Raw genomic sequence first — 11,182 nt, forward strand, 5'->3', positions numbered from 1 at the left:
TATTGGACCAGATTGTTGCTGTCTGCTGTTTGATTGTGTTTTTTGTATGTGTTGGAAGCCGCCCAAAGTGGCGGGGGCAACCCTGCCAGATGGGTGGGGTATAAATAAAAAATGTAATAATACTATAAGGTACATCTCATTAGTGGATAGGGCTGAGGACACAGATGCTGTTCAGAGATGTGGGAAGGCTCTGGTCACTTAGAGCCTAGGGGTCGGAAGTGGAGGGGGTCCTGTAGTTGTTGAATGCTGGGGGAAAGTGTATAAATCCCAGGTCAAAAATAAAAACTGGATCAGGCCAGTGTCCCATCTAGTCCTGCATCCTGCTTTCACAGTTGCCAGCCAGATGCCCCGATGGGTAGCCCAAAAGCAGGACCTGAGTACAACAGCATTCTCCCCACATCTGGTTGGAGGAGAGGATAGTCAGTGCTGCATTTATGTATAAGCTAAACAAGCTATAGCTTAGGGCCCCACTCTCTTGGGGGCCCCAAAAAAATTAAAGGGGAAAAAAACCTGGATGTACATTTGCAAAATACAGCATACCTTACAGATGCTTCAGGTTGCGAGTTTTCGGGATACGGATGCGCCGGAACCCGGAAGTACCAGAACGGGTTACTTCCAGGTTTCGGCGGTTGCGCATGCGCAGAAGCACTAAATCACACTTTGCGCATGTGCAGAAGTGCCGAATCGCAACCCACGCATGCGTAGATACAGTGCTATGGGTTGCAAACGCTGCAAGTTGTGAACATGCCTCCCGCACGGATCACGTTCGCAACCCAAGCATCCACTGTATAAGATAAAAAAAACAAATAAAATAAAACCTACATACAGCAACAGTGTTTTGTTTTGTTTTGTGTTGTGTAGGCTCCTATGATATAAGTCATGGGCCCCACCTGCTAGCCTGCTCCCTAAAATATCACTGATTTGCTCATTTCTATATACAGTGGTACCTTTGTTCTCAAACTTAATCCGTTCTTAATTACCATATAGCATATATTCAACACAAAAAGTGACAATTTGTTGTTGACAAAGGACAGCTGGACGTATAAAGGGCCCCATTACCTTCAGTAGCTGAGGGCCTCATCAAACCTAAATCTGGCCCTGAGGATAGTGGATTGATCCAGCATGGCCTGATCCAGCATGGTTCATCTTATGTTCTTTATAATAGTGGTGGGGGGCATTTTTTGAAGTATTAACGCCAGGGTATTTTCCAGTGAGGGACGCGGGTAGCGCTGTGGGTAAAAGCCTCAGCGCCTAGGGCTTGCCGATCGAAAGGTCGCAGTTCGAATCCCCGCAGCGGGGTGCGCTCCCGTTGCTCGGTCCCAGCGCCTGCCAACCTAGCAGTTCGAAAGCACCCTCAGGTGCAAGTAGATAAATAGGGACCGCTTACCAGCGGGAAGGTAAACGGCGTTTCCGTGTGCAGCTCTGGCTCGCCAGATGCAGCTTTGTCACGCTGGCCACGTGACCCGGAAGTGTCTCCGGACAGCGCTGGCCCCTGGCCTCTTGAGTGAGATGGGCGCACAACCCCAGAGTCTGGCAAGACTGGCCTGTACGGGCAGGGGTACCTTTACCTTTACCTATTTTCCAGTGACTTGGAAGAGTAAAAAAAGGAACAACGCATGTGTATTGGGAGCACAGTGGTGGCTGCTCAAAGGCAGATACTGTTTAAATTGAAAGACCATACTGCTTGGCTGCCCTCACCCCTCCCTAGATACCTGGCTCCACCCACCCCACCCACCCCGGAAGGAGGAAAGACAAAAGAACACACCCAGCATTGTGTCTGGGATTCAATTACTCCACTGCCACTCTCCCACTGGCTGTTGAAAAATCTAATCAATAAAGACCTGAGGAAATTTAATCATGGATATTTCACAACAATGAAAAGCAATGACAAACCTAGACAGCATCTTAAAAAGCAGAGACATCACCTTGCCAACAAAGGTCCATATAGTTAAAGCTATTGTTTTCTCAGTAGTGATGTATGGAAGTGAGAGCTGGACCATAAAGAAGGCTGATCGCCGAAGAATGGATGCTTTTGAATTAAAGTGCTGGAGGAGACTCTTGAGAGTCCCATGGACTGCAAGAAGATCAAACCTCTCCATTCTGAAGGAAATCAGCCCTGAGTGCTCACTGGAAGGACAGATCCTGAAGCTGAGGCTCCACTACTTTGGCCACCTCATGAGAAGAGAAGACTCCCTGGAAAAGACCCTGATGTTGGGAAAGATGGAGGGCACAAGGAGAAGGGGACGACAGAGGACGAGATGGTTGGACAGTGTTCTCGAAGCTACTAACATGAGTTTGACCAAATTGAGGGAGGCAGTGGAAGACAGGAGTTTGACCAAATTGAGGGAGGCAGTGGAAGACCAGTGCTCTGGTCCAGGGGGTCACGAAGAGTCAGACACATGTAAACGACTAAACAACAACAACATTTCACAACAATTTGTGTTTCACCTATAGTGGTACTGTTTTGCCTTTAGGACACAGGAAGCATCAAGAGATGTTGAGCAAAAAAGAAATGCGTCTCAAATATGTCCCCCCCCATGGGTTTAGTTTAATTGTTAAATATGCTCAACATATTTTGGCATAAAATAAAAAAAAATCATTCCAGTAGCACCTTAGAGACCAACTAAGTTTGTTATTGATATGAGCTTTCATGTGCATGCACACTTCTTCAGGTACACTGAAGACCAACACAGCTACCTACCTGTAACTAGTATTTTGGCATGACGGCTTAGCCTTAAGAAATAATATTTATTTATTTATTTATTTATTTATTTATTGCATTTGTGTCTCACTATTTCCTCTCAAGGCGCCTGAGGTGATGCATATGTATCTCCTTCTCCTCATTTAATCCCCACAACAGCCCTGTGAGGTAGGTCAGGCTGTGAGGCAGTGAGTGGCCCAAGGTCACCCAGCGAGCTCCATGGCCAAGGGGGAATTGGTCTCCCAAGAGATAATAATACCAGAAGTGTTCATATTGCTTGTGTAAAAATTGCAACAATACAAGAATTGCTAAATCACACATATAACAAACCCTTTGGAATTTTTTTTTTTAAATACACTAAAAAGAATCATATCCAAGTGAAATTATCAATAAGAATCTATTTAAACTACAACCAGCCATATTTTACATGGCCCGTGCAAACACACACTCTTTCTTTGGTTACCTTGTGAACTGGTCAAGCAAATCTGTTGTTTGTTTGTTTGTTTGTTTGTTTGTTTGTTTGTTTTAAAAAACCTTGCTGGACAAGAGCTTCTAAGAGACTCGCCTGGCATTACAGAACTAGATACTTAATGCCAGACCCAGGTGTCTTAATAATAATAATACAGTGGTACCTCGGGTTACAGATGCTTCAGGTTACAGATGCTTCAGGTTACAGACTCCGCTAACCCAGAAATAGTACCTTGGGTTAAGAACTTTGCTTCAGGATGAGAACAGAAATTGGGCAGCAGCAGTGTGGCAGCAGCGGGAGGCCCCATTAGCTTAAGTGGTGCTTCAGGTTAAGAACAGTTTCAGGTTAAGAACGGACCTCCAGAATGAATTAAGTTCTTAACCCCGAGGTACTACTGTAAAGGTCAATGCTACCTTCCTTAACAGCCCCCGAGATACTGCTGTAGTAGTAGTAGTAGTAGTAGTAATAATAATAATAATAATAATAATAATAATAATAATAATAATTAATAATAATTTATTATTTATACCTCGCCCATCTGGCTGAGTTTCCCCAGCCACTCTGGGCAGCTCCCAACCGAATATTAAAAACACAATACAGCATTAAACATTAAAAACTTCCCTAAACACGGCTGCCTTCAGATGTCTTTTAAAAGCAAGATAGTTGCATATTTCTTTGGCATCTGATGGGAGGGTGTTCCACAGGGTGGGCGCCACTACCGAGAAGGCCCTCTGCCTGCTTCCCTGTAACCGCACTTCTTGCAACGAGGGAACCGCCCGAAGGCCCTCGGCGCTGGACGTCATGGGCACAGAAGGAAAAGGAAAAGGAGCATCACCAAACTTCCATATCCCTTATAAATAACCCCTAAGTGCACCTTGAGAGCCAGCGTGGTATAGGAGTTAGTTTCTGGCTTCCACCGCCTACCCCTCTGAGCCACCCCAGACCAACTGCAGTCAGGAATATTGCCACCCTGCAGAAATCAGTTATCATTGTTATACCATACATTCTCCAGAAGAGCTTTTCTCCCTTTTTGGAAAATAATAATAATAATCCTCATGTGTGATTATTATGTTTTGGCTGTTGCAGAGCCCTCAAGTGCCCTCCCAGCAGGGTGGACCAGGAAGGGACAGTATCTTGTGTGCAGCAGTTGCTGTGAATCACAACAAACTCTGGAAACTCAACGTGACGTGGCTGGAAGCGGGTAACGCCGCGGAAGGCTGCCAAGGCTTTGCGTTGCCCTCCGCTGCAACCCCAGCCCCCCTTGGGTTTCCTTGTTGTTCTTGGATGGCAAAGGGGACCTTAGAAGAGATGGAGGGGACTCAGCCAGGCGGGAGGGAGACCCAAGAAGGAGGAGAAGGAGGGGAATTATCCAAGCAGGGAGATCACAGAATCAGCATGACCCCGGCTCCATAGCAAATGCATGGCATTTTTCATTAGTACTCATTTCTAGATTGCCTAGGGAAAGTCAATTCGGTCCATGTTTTAATGAGAAACGACCTAAATCGCACTTCTCGGAGTGATACGCAAACCAGACTGAAGCCTTTCAAATTTGCACAGCTCCAAATTTTGCAACTCAGTTCTCCCGCCTCAGTAATGGGTATTTACGGTATATTTGGGGTCAGTGTGGGGCACAATGCAGATGATATTATTATTATTATTATTATTATTATTATTATTATTATTATTATTTTATTATCTATACCCCGCCCATCTGGCTGAGTTTCCCCAGCCACTCTGGGTGGCTTCCAATCAAGTGTTAAAAACAATACATCATTAAATATTAAAAACTTCTCTAAACCGGGCTGCCTTCAGATGTCTTTTAAAGAGAAGATAGCTGCTTATTTCCTTCACATCTGAAGGGAGGGCATTCCACAGGGCGGGCGCCACTACCGAGAAGGCCCTCTGTCTGGTTCCCTGTAACCTCACTTCTTGCAATGAGGGAACTGCCAGAAGGCCCTCGGCGCTGGACCTCAGTGTCCGGGCTGAACGATGGGGGTGGAAACACTCCTTCAGGTATACTGGACCGAGGCCGTTTAGGGCTTTGAAGGTCAGCACCAACACTCGGAAACGTACTGGGAGCCAATGCAGCTCTCTCAGGACCCGTGTTATGTGGTCCCAGCGGCCACTCCCAGTCACCAGTCTAGCTGCCGCATTCTGGATTAATTGCAGTGAGGATGACATACAGAATGCGTTGTATATGGGGAAATGGCTTGCAAGAATGTGTGTATTAATAAAAATCAACAAAATGTGAATATTTGGTTACATTTGTGTTAAAATGTTGACAAATTTCCGTGAGGATATTTTTTTAAAAAAAGAAAAACACAGATTGTTGTGGAAATGTAGAGAAGTAAATTTAAGGTTGGAAAAATGAGAAATTGAGAGAACCAGAATTGACAGACTTGTCCATCCCTACCTAAAAGCATATGTAATTGATGTAGGTCTGTGAGAGAAGAACTTCAGATTTTCATCAGTTAATCTGCCTGAATAGTCAAAGAATGAGAAAACAAACTACACTTTAGAAACACCTTTGTAAATTAAAAATGGGCTGTAACTCCAGAAGTACTCAGATCCATCACTGATCTTGGCAAGGAGTTGTTTTATCTTCTTTGCAGTACAAGAACTCTGATTTCAGAACCTGTCTTTGAGGTTGCTCTTCTGTCTTCCCCCATGCACCCACCCATTCCATTTTCCTAGCATGTCCTGTCTTTCTAGATCTTAAACCTGAGGGCAGGGACCATTTTAATGCTAATTTTCGTAAGCCTCTCCGGGAGCAGTTTTTTGGCTAAAGGGTGAGGTTCTAAATGCTATCAAGAAATAAATGATAAGTAAATCAGTCCAAATTGCAGCCCTTGTATTTGCAAATCAAGCTATTCATGCATACATCTGTTTACTTTTGCAAAAATTGCTTGGTTTCTTAATGTCAATCATGGAGAACATGATGCAGTGCTGGGCAATGAAACCTCACCCTCAGATATACCCCCTTTGTTCACGATCTTGGCTTCTAAAATTTGCCATACTTTCAAATTGCCCACACGTTCTCAAGGTTACCACCATAGGCATGAGGGACAGAAACCCGCTAATAAAATTTGGGGTTCATTTGGATTTCTGTACATTGTGAATTTCCACTGGTGTGATCCTGGCCCTGGCAGTAGCTCTCTTACAATGAATTGCCTTTTCTTGGTGTGCATTCATTCATTAACCCATTCTTGTTATTGTGCCCCTCCCCCAAAAGAGGGACTTGCATTTTAAACTATAACCACAAAAATCTAGAATAAAAAGAGAGGTTTGAAAACAAAAATAAACACTAATAAACTGATTGAACAGACAAGCTTTTTGACAGATGAAACGGTTGATCCCAAGCAGTTGGACAGCACATTTTTTGTAATTATTCGTTAATGTTTTAGTACAGAAACATATCACAATAATATGAATAGCTTACTGCGACTGACAGGCACCATCTCAGAAGAGGCAGTGCACCAGTGGTCTCTCCCATGGGGCAAGACACCTCTCCTGAGATGAGAGGCCTCTGAAGCGAAAGGTAAGGTAAAGGGACCCCAGACCATTAGGTCCAGTCGTGACCGACTCTGGAGTTGCGGCACTCATCTTGCTTTATTGGCCAGGGGAGCCAGCGTACAGCTTCTGGGTCATGTGGCCAGCAGGACTAAGCCGCTTCTGGCGAACCAGAGCAGCGCACGGAAACACTGTTTACCTTCCCGCCAGAGCGGTACCTATTTATCTACTTGCACTTTGACGTGCTTTCAAACTGCTAGGTGGGCAGGAGCAGGGACCGAGCAACGGGAGCTCATCTGTCGCGTGGATTCGAACCACCGACCTTCTGATCAGCAAGTCCTAGGCTCTGTGGTTTAGACCACAGCGCCACCTGCGTCACTTGAAGCGAAAGGTAACATCATCCCTAAACCGAATACTGTATAGGGTGAAAGTCAACGTCTTACAATTGTAAATGTTCCCTCTGCAAAGTCTTGTAGTTTTCCTTTCCTCCCACACACCCCCATGCACCCCTGTTCTGGTGATTCTCCTGACTGTCTCAGAGCCAATTGAGATGGGCACAGTGGAACCCCCATTACACAAATGTAAGTCCTTCCACAGCGCTTCCACTCACAGGGCACATTAGATGAATCCATCCTGCTCATCTCCTTCAGATCTGGGGCTTGAGATGTGTGCAATCTGGCAACCACCCTCTTTCAGACTCATGAGTTTCTACTCTACAGTATGTTTCCCATGGGCTCAATCCAGTTCCAGTTGCAGCGATGGATGTTAATGGAAATACACACACACACCCCTCTTATCAAGTTCAGCACAGACTGGATGATCAGGTCATTATGTACCTATGCCAGCATGGGTGTAGCCAGGGGTGCGGTGGAGCAGCTGCCCATCCTAAATCAGTAAAAATACAAATCTGAGGTTCTGCCTCCCTAACAAATGCCTGCCCCCCCCCCAACAAAAAATCCTTGCTATGCCCATGCATGTGAGCTATCTGTGGAGATCTCTGCAACAGATCAGAAAACAGCTGTAGAGACAGCCACAGCAGCACTGTTATTACTATTTACAAATTCATGTAACAGATACAATCTTGCTTAAAATGTATATAGGAAGTGCAGTGTAAGCAATGGAAGTCAATCAATGAAATTTTATTATTATTTTCATATTGAGTAGAATCATAGAATCATAGAGTTGGAAGAGACCACAAGGGCCATTGAGTCCAACCCTCTGCCAAGCAGGAAACACCATCAGAGCACTCCTGACATATGGTTGTCAAGCCTCTGCTTAAAGACCTCCAAAGAAGGAGACTCCACCACACTCCTTGGCAGCATATTCCACTGTCGAACAGCTCTTACTGTCAGGAAGTTCTTCCTAATGTTTGGGTGGAATCTTCTTTCTTGTAGTTTGGATCCATTGCTCCGTGTCCGCTTCTCTGGAGCAGCAGAAAACAACCTTTCTCCCTCCTCTATGTGACATCCTTTTATATATTTGAACATGGCTTACCCCTTAACCTCCTCTTCTCCAGGCTAAACATGCCCAGCTCCCTTAGCCGTTCCTCATAAGGCATCGTTTCCAGGCCTTTGACCATTTTGGTTGCCCTCCTCTGGACACGTTCCAGTTTGTCAGTGTCCTTCTTGAACTGTGGTGCCCAGAACTGGACACAGTACTCCAGGTGAGGTCTGACCAGAGCAGAATACAGTGGCACTATTACTTCCCTTGATCTAGATGCTATACTCCTATTGATGCAGCCCAGATTTGCATTGGCTTTTTTAGCTGCCGCGTCACACTGTTGGCTCATATTTGAGATATTTGTAGAATAAATTTGGAAGAAATTCTTCCAACTTTGCTTATTCTTTTCTCTTTATTTTTTTCTTCTTCTTTTTTCTTTTCTTCTTTTTTCTCTTTTGTTCCTTTTTTATATATGTGTGCTTATTTGAAATATATATATGTATGTATTTGCAATATTTTGCTTATATTTTGTAACAATTATGTTAAATAAATTAAAATTTAAAAACAAAACATAACAAAACAAATTCATGAATCACCTTTTATCCATGTCTCAAGGCGATTTACAAATGCACCATAAAAACAATTTTATTGATTGATTGATTGATTGATTGTACAAAAAAACTGAAGATACAACGAGCACCTATGGCAGAAACTGTTTTGCATATCATTATCATTGCCAGGGATCAGGCTATCTCAGCTTCTGCCAACCTGCCTGGGACAATTTGGCATTGTAGTGCAAAGCTCACTGGAAGGACAGATCCTGAAGCTGAGGCTCCAATACTTTGGCCACCTCATGAGAAGAGAAGACTCCCTGGAAAAGACCCTGATGTTGGGAAAGATGGAGGGCACAAGGAGAAGGGGACAACAGAGGACGAGATGGTGGGACAGTGTTCTCGAAGCTACCAGCATGAGTTTGACCAAACTGCGGGAGGCAGTGGAAGACAGGAGTGCCTGGCGTGCTCTGGTCCAGGGGGTCACGAAGAGGCAGACACGACTAAACGACTAAACAACAACAACAACAGTGCAAAGTGGCTGTAGGGCTGCTTCACGCATGCAACAGCTGCCAAAAAAGGTCTCTGCCCTCAGGAGCATGCAGCCAAAATTATGATAGCTGGAAAGAGGTAACACCTTAGAGCAGATGGGAGAGAAGAGATGATAGTAAGAAGGTGGTAAACGAAAGCAATTTAGGTTGGGAGTTTGGAGGCATCCGAAACAGCCCCCACCCCAGTTAGAAAGCCTTCCTACGTGGTTATTGGGTCGGCAACCTCTATTGCTTTAATGGTTAATCATCTATCCACGTGGTTCAAGTGAGTTAACCCCCACCTCCAGATGAAGCTCTGGGTGTCTATGGGTCATGACAAGCCCCACTGGTTTGTGAAATGCTACTGACCAGGTGTCTTATTGAGACGCGGTTGAAACTGGAAAAACCAAACCAGGAATATCTTGGAGAAGTAGGGTGTGTTCACTTCCTTCAAGTGCAGCAAATTTGTGGCTGGTTTCAGCGTGTTGAATCACCCCTTCTCCACTTGCTGCTCACATCAGCATGGCTTCATTAGTGACCAATTTGTTCTCCATTGGTGTCCATACCAGGAAACACTGATGGGGGGAATGTCTTTACCCTACACAAAGGTGTTCACACCTTGGCTAGGAGGTAGGACCAGATGACCCTTATTATTATTATTATTATTATTATTATTATTATTATTATTATTGGCACTCTCACCCTCCTGGAGATGACCAGGCAAACCTCTTCATACCTGGAGGTCTGGCAACTCTACTGGAGTGAGCCAAGCAACCCAGAAGGAAGCTTTGGCAATCTGTTGCCCTCCAGATGTTTCTGGATCACAACTCCTTGGGCCCCCACAAATTGTCATAGTCTATGAAGAAGAAAGGGGGACGCAGGTGGCGCTGTGGGTTAAAGCCTCAGCGCCTAGGACTTGCCGATCGAAAGGTCGGCGGTTCGAATCCCTGCGGCGGGGTGCGCTCCCGCTGCTCGGTCCCAGCGCCTGCCAACCTAGCAGTTCGAAAGCACCTCCGGGTGCAAGTAGATAAATAGGGACCGCTTACCAGCGGGAAGGTAAACGGCGTTTCCGTGTGCGGCTCTGGCTCGCCACGCTGGCCACGTGACCCGGAAGTGTCTCCGGACAGCGCTGGCCCCTGGCCTCTTGAGTGAGATGGGCGCACAACCCCAGAGTCTGTCAAGACTGGCCCGTACGGGCAGGGGTACCTTTACCTTTTATGAAGAAGAAGAGGAGGAGGAGGAGGAGGAGTTTGGATTTGATATCCCACTTTATCACTACCCTAAGGAGTCTCAAAGCGGCCAACATTCTCCTTTCCCTTCCTCCCCCACAACAAACACTCTGTGAGGTGAGTGGGGCTGAGAGACTTTAGAGAAGTGTGACTGGCCCAGGGTCACCCAGCAGCTGCATGTGGAGGAGCGGGGAAGCGAACCCAGTTCACCAGATTACGAGTCTACCGCTCTTAACCACTACACCACACTGGTTCTCAGGTTGGCTATGACAAGGGTAGCCAACCTGGTGCCCTCCAGACACTGTGGACTCCAACTCCCATTAGCCCCAGCCAGCATAATCAAGAGTCAGGACCGATGGATATTGCAGTCCCCAAAACATCTGCAGGGCACCAGGTTAAGAAAGCTTGCATAAAGGGACACTGGTGCCAACCGGTCCACAATACAGAAATCTGCCCCATGATTTTGGGCAGGAAACATTCGAGCGCTGCAGCTTTATCTCGACTTTGAATATTCCATATTGAAGATTTTTATATTTATATTCTGCAAAGTGCCCGATATCCTCCCTGAGCCTGGGGGAATCGGACAAGCTTTATATATATATAAGAAAAGAAAAGAAAACCCTAAATAAATAAATCGACACGTCCTTCCAGCCTCGGCTTGTTTACATTACTAGTTTATCGCAGGTCAGTCCTGAGTTGAAGTTGATTTAGCCTGCAGGTGACCCACAGCTGGTGCACTGGAAACATCTGGA

Source organism: Podarcis gaigeae (assembly GCF_964106915.1).
Source record: "Podarcis gaigeae genome assembly, chromosome: 12".
NCBI classification, from domain to species: Eukaryota; Metazoa; Chordata; class Lepidosauria; order Squamata; family Lacertidae; genus Podarcis; species Podarcis gaigeae.